The sequence below is a fragment of the Oryctolagus cuniculus genome, chromosome 1 (genome assembly GCF_051225735.1).
Source record: "Oryctolagus cuniculus isolate XC-2025 breed Fujian yellow rabbit chromosome 1, ASM5122573v1, whole genome shotgun sequence".
Taxonomy (NCBI): domain Eukaryota; kingdom Metazoa; phylum Chordata; class Mammalia; order Lagomorpha; family Leporidae; genus Oryctolagus; species Oryctolagus cuniculus.
In genome coordinates, this window is record NC_142867.1 from 137,141,124 (window position 1) to 137,149,031 (window position 7,908).

Here is a 7,908-nt window from a genome sequence, read left to right on the forward strand (position 1 = left end):
AAAAAATCAAAACCATACTATGTATCTTCTTGGACCACAATGCAATGAAACTGGAAATCAGCAACTCAAGAATCTCTAGAACATATGCAAACACATGCGTACTGAACAATATGCTCCTGAATGAACAGTAGATCATTTAAGAAATAAAAAATCTAGAAATGAATGAAGACAATAATATAATATATCAAAACTTATGGGATACAGCAAAAGCAGTGTTAAGAGGGAAGTTTATAGCAATTTGTGCCCCCATTGAGAAATTGAAAAGGCACCAAATAAATGAGCTACCAAAGCATCTTAAGTACCTAGTTAAAACAACAGCAAACCAAACCCAAAACTAGTAAGAGAAAAGAAATAATTAGAGAAGAAATCAACAAAATCAAAACAAAAAAATACAAAAGATCAGCAAAACAAAAGGCTGGATTTTGAAAACATAAAACAAAATTGACATACCATTGGCCCAACACACCAAAAAAGAGAGAAGACCCAAATCAATAAAATTCAAGATGAAAAAGGAAATGTAACAAGAGACATCAGAGAAGTCAAACTATCCCCATCTGCAGATGACATGATTCTATATACAGAGGATCCAAAAAATTCCACCAAGAGACTATTGGAACTCTTAAAAGAGTTTGGTAAAGTTGCAGGATATAAAATCAACACACAAAAATCAACAGCCTTCATATACACAGAAAATCCACAGCTGAGAAATAACTTCTAAGATCTATATCATTCACAATAGCTACAAAAAAATCAAATACCTTAGGATAAATTTAACCAAGGATGTCAAAGATCTCTACAATGAGAATTACAAAACATTAAAGAAAGAAATAGAAGACACAAAATAGAAAAATCTTTCATGTTCATGGATTAGAAGAATCAGTATCATCAAAATGTCCACACTACCAAAAGCAATCTACAGATTCAATGTGATACCAATCAAAATACCAAGGACATTCTTTTCAGATATAGAAAAAAAATGATACCGAAATTCATATGGAAGCACAGGAGACACTGAATAGCTAAAGCAATCTTATACAACAAAAGCATACCCAGAGGCATCAGAATACCAGATTTTAAGACATACTACATGGGGCCAGTGCTGTGGCGTAGTGGGTAAAACTGTTGCCTGCAGTGCCGGCATCCCATATGGGCGCTGGTTTGAGTCCCAGCTGCTCCACTTCCAATCCAGCTCTCTGCTATGGCCTGGGAAAGCAGTGGAAGATGGCCCAAGTCCTTGAGCCCCTGCACCTTCATGGCAAGACACGGAGGAAGCTCCTGGCTCCTGGCTTCGGATCAGCACAGCTCTGGCTGTTGCAGCCAACTGGGGAGTAAACCAGTGGATGGAAGACCTCTCTCTCTCTCTCTCTCTCTCTCTTTCTCTCTGCCTCTCCATATCTCTCTCTGTGTAACTGTGACTTTCAAATAAATAAATAAATAAATCTTTAAAAAAAAAAGACATACTACAGGGGAGTTATAATCAAAAGAGCCTGGTACTGGTACAAAAACAGATGGATAGACCAATGGAACGGAATAGAAATGCCAGAAATCAACGCAGAGATCTATAAACAACTTATCTTTCACAAAGGAGCTAAAATCAATCCCTGGAGCAAGGACAGTCTTTTCAACAAATGTTACTGGGAAAACTTGATATCCACATGCAGAAGTATGAAGCAAGACCCCTATCTTACACATTACATGAAAATCCACTCAAAATGCATTAAATACCTAAATCTATGACCTGATACCATCAAATTATTAGAGAACATTGGGGAAACCCTGCAAGACACTGGCATAGGCAAAGACTTCTTGGAAAAGACCCCATATATTAGATCAAATTGACAAGCTTATGCATTGAAATTGAAACACTCAGGAAAGTTAAAACTCAACCAAGAGAATGGGAGAAATTCTTTGCAAACTATGCAACTGATAAAGGATTAATGACCAGAATATATAAAGATATCAAGAAACTCCACAACAACAAAAGAAACAACCCAGTAAGGAAATGGGGAAAGGACTTAAGCAGTCATTTTTCAAAAGAGGAAATCCAAATGGTCAACAGACACATGAAAAAATGCCCAGGACCACTTGAGCCATCAGGGAAATCCAAATCAAAACCACAATGAGATTCACCTCACCCCAGTTAGAATGGCTTTCATATAGAAATCAACAAACAACAAATGCTGATGAGGATGTGGGGGGAAAGGTACCCTAATCCCTTGATGGTGGGAATATAAATTGGTTCAGCCACTGTGGAAGACAATATGAAGATACCTCAGAAATCTGAATATAGACCTACCATATGACCCAGCCATTCCACTCTTAGGAATTTACCCAAGGGAAGTGCAATCAGTATATGAAAGAGTTCTGTACCCCCATGTTTATTGCAGTGCAATTCACAATAGCTAAGATATGGAATCAACCCAAATGCCAGTCAATTGAAAACTGGATAAAGAAATTATGACATGTACACCATGGAATACTACACAGCAGTAAAAAAAATATGAAATCCTGTCATTTGTAACAAAATGGATGAAACTGGAAAACATCATACTTAGTGAAATAAGCAAATCCCAGAAGGATATATACCGTATGTTCTCCCTGATCTGTGATAACTAATATAGCATCTAAAAGGTAATCTATAGAAGTGAGATTGACACTGAGATGCAATGACTTTGAACAGCCCTTGTCTCAATTGTTGAGGAATAGCTTTTTTTTCTTACAATCTTTATTTAGAATAGAGTTAATTGTACCTGTATAAAGTTAACTGAAAATAAATCTTAGTAAAAAATGAGAATGAGAATAGGAGAGGGACAAGGAAGAGCAGTGGATGGGAGGGTGGGTACAGTGGGACAATTCACTATATTCCAAAAGTTGTATTATGAAATGCATAAAGTTTGTATTCCTTAAATAAAATGTTTCTGGGGAAAAATAAAGTAAAATACAAAATAAACAAAAAACAGTTAATTTTTTTGTATGCCAATGATGAGCTCATTGAAAGAAATCACCAAAAAAAAAATTTTAGGAAGAAATCCCATTCACAATAGTCAAAAAACAAATCAAATACTTAGGAATAAATTTACTGAAAAAGTGAAAGATCTCTATAATGAAAACTGTGAAAAGCTGATGGAAAATTGATGAAAGAAATCAAAGACACAAAAAAATAAAAATATATTCCTTGCTAATGGATCAGAAGAATCAATAACATTAAAATTTCTATACTACCTAAAGCAATCTGCAGATTCAATGCAATTTATATCAAAATACCAATGGCATTCTTTATAAAGCTAGAAAAAACAATCCTAAAATTCATATGGAATCACAACAAACCCTGAATAGCCGAAGCAATCCTGAGCAAGAAAACCAAGCTAAGAGCATCACAATACCTAATTTCAAACATACTATGAAGCTATGGTAATTAAAACAGCTTGGCACTGGCATAAAAACTGATAGGTATCAATGTAACGGAGCAGAGATCCCATAAATTATCTATATACATACAGCCAACTGATTTTTGACAAAATGCCCAGACCATGCAGCAGAATAAAGATAATCTCCTCAACAAGTGGTGCTGGCAAAACTGAATGTATATATGTATAAAAATGAAATTAGATTCATACCTCTCACCATATACAAAATCAACTCAAGATGGATCAAAGACCTAAGACTATGAAGTTACTGGAAGAAAATGTAAGGGAAACACTCTAAGACATTGGAGTAAGGGATGGCTTCTTGGAGAAGACCCTCAAAGCACAGACAATAAAAGAAAACTAAAAAGATGGGACTATACAAACTTGGAAACCTTTGCACAGCAAAACAAGTGATCAATAGAGTGAAGAGACATCCAAAAAAAATGAGGAAAAATATTTGAAAACTACAGGACTAAAATCCCAAATATATATCAGCAACTTAAAAACAATAAAAAGAAGACAACAAATCCAGTCGAGAAATGTGCAAAGGATTTAAACAGACAGCTCTCAAAAGAAGAAGTACTTATTTGTATCCCTATATTTATTGCCACTGAATTCACAATAGCTAAGATATGGAATCAACACAGATGTGCATCAACTGATGACTGGATAAAGACATTGAGGTATATATATACTATGGAATACTCCTCAGCCATAAAAGAAAATGAGGCCTTGTCTTTTGCAACAAAATAGATGAACTGGAAACCATGATGCTTAGTGAAATAAGCCAGTCTCAAAAAGACAAATATCATATGCTTTCTCTGATATGTGGCAGCTAATACGAAATACCAAAAAATGTATAGGAATGAAAGTCATTTTTAGCCCTTATTTATACTTGGAACTATGGCTTTCCTTCCTTTTACTTGTTGAATATTATGATCATAGTTGTGAAGTAAGCCTGTGAATATAGAATGGATTAAAATTATGTCCTAGCAAAAATTGATGGAGGAGGGCAGGAGGGAGATTAGGGGGCAGCAAGGGAGTGAAAGAGATGTGGTTGTCTTCTTGGAACTATACGTATGGAACGTATAAAAACTGTTCTTTATATTAATAAATTTTTAAAATATTTATTTATTTGTTTGAAAGTCAGAATTACAGAGGAAGAGGGATAGACAGAGAGAGGTGGATCTTCCATTTGCTGATTCACTCTCCAGATGGCTGCAACAGTTGGGGATAGATCTGGCCAGACTCAAGAGTTTCTTTCAGGTCTCCCGCGTGGGTAGTAGGGTCCCAAGCACCTGGGCCATCCTCTGCTGCCTTTCCCAGGCCATTAGCAAGGAGCTGTATTGGAAGTGGATCAGCTGGGACTCGAACTGGAGCCCATATGGGATGCCAGCATTGTAAGCCCGCTATGCCACAATGCCAGCCTCAATTTAAAAAAAAAAATTTAAGGGAAAGTTTTAGATAAGTTCTGAATGCAGGCTGGCATGAGGAAGCTGCAGGTATGCTAAAAAAAATAAGAAGAAATACAAATGGCCAACAAATATATGAAAAATGCTCAACATCACCAGCCATTAGGGAAATGCAAATCAAAACCACAATGAGATATCATTTCACCCCTGTCAGAATGGCTAAAATCCAAACAGAGTAACAAATGCTGGTGAGGATGTGGACAAAGGGGAACACTTATACACTATTGGTGGGAATGTAAAGTAGTGCAGCTACTGCAGAAAAGTGTGGAGATTTCTTTAAAAACTAGAAATAGACCTGCCATATGATCCAGCAATCCCACTACTGGGTATATACCCAAAACACTTGAATACATTGTATTAGATACCTGTACTACCATGTTCATAGCAACACTGTTCACAATAGCCAAAATTTGAAACCAATCAAGATGTCCATCATCAGATGAGTGGATAAAGAAAATGTGGTATATATACACAATGGAATATTATATGGCTATACAAAAGAATGAAATTCTATAATTTGTAGCAAAATGGATACAACTGGAGTAAATAATGTTAAGCAAAATAAGCCAGATCCAGAAAGACAAATACTGGTATGTTACCCTTTATATGTGGAGAACCAATTGCTCCAAATATAGCTTTGTAGAACTTCATTTTATATGTTTGTCAAATCAATTGGTAAGAAAGTTGTAGTACTATAGTTTTTATACTCTTTTTTTTTTTTTTTTTGACAGGCAGAGTGGACAGTGAGAGAGAGAGATAGAGAAAGGTCTTCCTTTTGCCGTTGGTTCACCCTCCAATGGCCGTCGTGGCCGGCACGCCACAGCCGGCACGCTGCGGCCAGCGCACTGCGCTGATCCGATGGCAGGAGCCAGGTACTTATCCTGGTCTCCCATGGGGTGCAGGGCCCAAGCACTTGGGCCAACCTCCACTGCACTCCCTGGCCACAGCAGAGAGCTGGCCTGGAAGAGGGGCAACCGGGACAGAATCTGGCGCCCTGACCAGGACTAGAACCCAGTGTGCTGGTGCTGCAAGGCAGAGGATTAGCCTATTAAGCTGCGGCACCGGCCAAAGTACTATAGTTTTAATGACCTGTGATTACTTTAAAATTTACTGTATATAAGTGAAATGGACATTTTTCCATTAAATTATTGTTTATAGCCATTGTCTACATTTCCACTAAATGAGTCTTTTTACTTGTTTAACTTCTTATTTGAAGTATTATACCTTTTACTGTAATCTAATTTTAAAATGTCACCTCAAAAACTAAAAAAAAGGGAGGGAGAAGAAAAGAGGGTGGGGAGAAATGGGGAATTTTATGTACAAATCACATTGAAATGTGTTTAAGAATGAACTAAAAATTAAAAATAGGCATCAATTGTATTATACATTTGGCCGTTTCTGTCCCTGTTTGTTGCAGTGTAGCTTGGTTCTATTTATTTGTGAGCCTATCTGCTACATCACCTCTATTCCAGGGCAGGCCATTTCAGAAAGTTTGTATGATTTTAGTAGCCTCAAGGGTGGTCCCTTTGGGTATGACAATGTGGATCATCATAAATTTCCCTTAGAGGGGCTTCACTACTGGCCTTTTTGTTATTGTTGCTATCTTTTCTAAACTGGATGATTTTTTTAAAGAAATCCCAGAAGAGTAACAACACTGGGTGGAGTCCCCAAGTTCTTAGTAAGAGTGGTGTTGGTAGGTCAAGCAAATCTTGTAATAGCTATCAGCAAGCAGTTGGGTGTAGAAATTCTTATATTAAGAGCTGTCGGGGCCGGCGCCGCGGCTCACTAGGCTAATCCTCCGCCTAGCAGCGCCAGCACACCGGGTTCTAGTCCCGGTCAGGGCGCCGGATTCTGTCCCGGTTGCCCCTCTTCCAGGCCAGCTCTCTGCTGTGGCCAGGGAGTGCAGTGGAGGATGGCCCAAGTGCTTGGGTCCTGCACCCCATGGGAGACCAGGATAAGTACCTGGCTCCTGCCATCGGATCAGCGTGGTGCGCCAGCCACAGCGCACCAGGCACGGCGGCCATTGGAGAGTGAACCAACGGCAAAGGAAGACCTTTCTGTCTCTCTCTCTCACTGTCCACTCTGCCTGTCAAAAAAAAAAAAAAAACTGTCGGGGCCAGCGTCATGGCTCACTTGGCTAATCCTCCGCCTGAGGCGCCGGCATCCCATATGGGCACTGGGTTCTAGTCCTGGTTGCTCCTCTTCCAGTCCAGCTCTCTGCTGTGACCCAGGAAGGCAGTGGAGAATGGCCCAAGTCCTTGGGCCCTGCACCCACATGGGAGACCAGGAGAAGCACCTGGCTCCTGGCTTCAGATTGGCGCAGCACCAGCCATAGTGGCCATTTGGGGGGTGAACCAATGGAAGGAAGACCTTTCTCTCTTTCTTTCTCTGTCTAGCTCTGTCAAAAACAAAAAAGCTGTGGATTTCTCCATTAATATGATCAAATGTATGTTTTAATGAGAATCATCTTTTCTGTAACACTTAAGGGCTATGATTATTTTCTGTGGACAACCAACATTGCAATTGTGTTAGGGCCTGCTTCTGCAGTGTTGTGTAAAGTTTGCAGCTGGTGTTGTGACAGGGTAGATTAGGGAGGGCTCCAAAGCTGACTGTAGTCCCTGATTTCTCAGACATCCTTGGCTCAGGTATTGCTATAGTGTATACAGCCTTCCTTGTATGTATTGATGAGCAGCCAGGGAGGCCACTTGGTGAGTGTGGTTTCTTCCCATGTCAGTGAGGCATATACTGGAAGAGGAGAGAAATCATTATAATGAATAGGAAGTAGTCTAGTACTTCTAAGTTTATGCACTGTCGACAAGATTTGCCTTTATCATTGGTAAGAGGTAAAATTTTATCTCCTTAAATCTATATTATTTTTTATCAGCTCTGGCTTGGTGTTTTTAATTTGCACTAATCATGAGCATCCTGTTTGTAATAACTGGGTACATGCTATCTCTGGCAATTACTAAAAGGAGATTCAAAAGACTAGACCCATTACTCCATTTGTCTACTTACCCTACTTAATAATG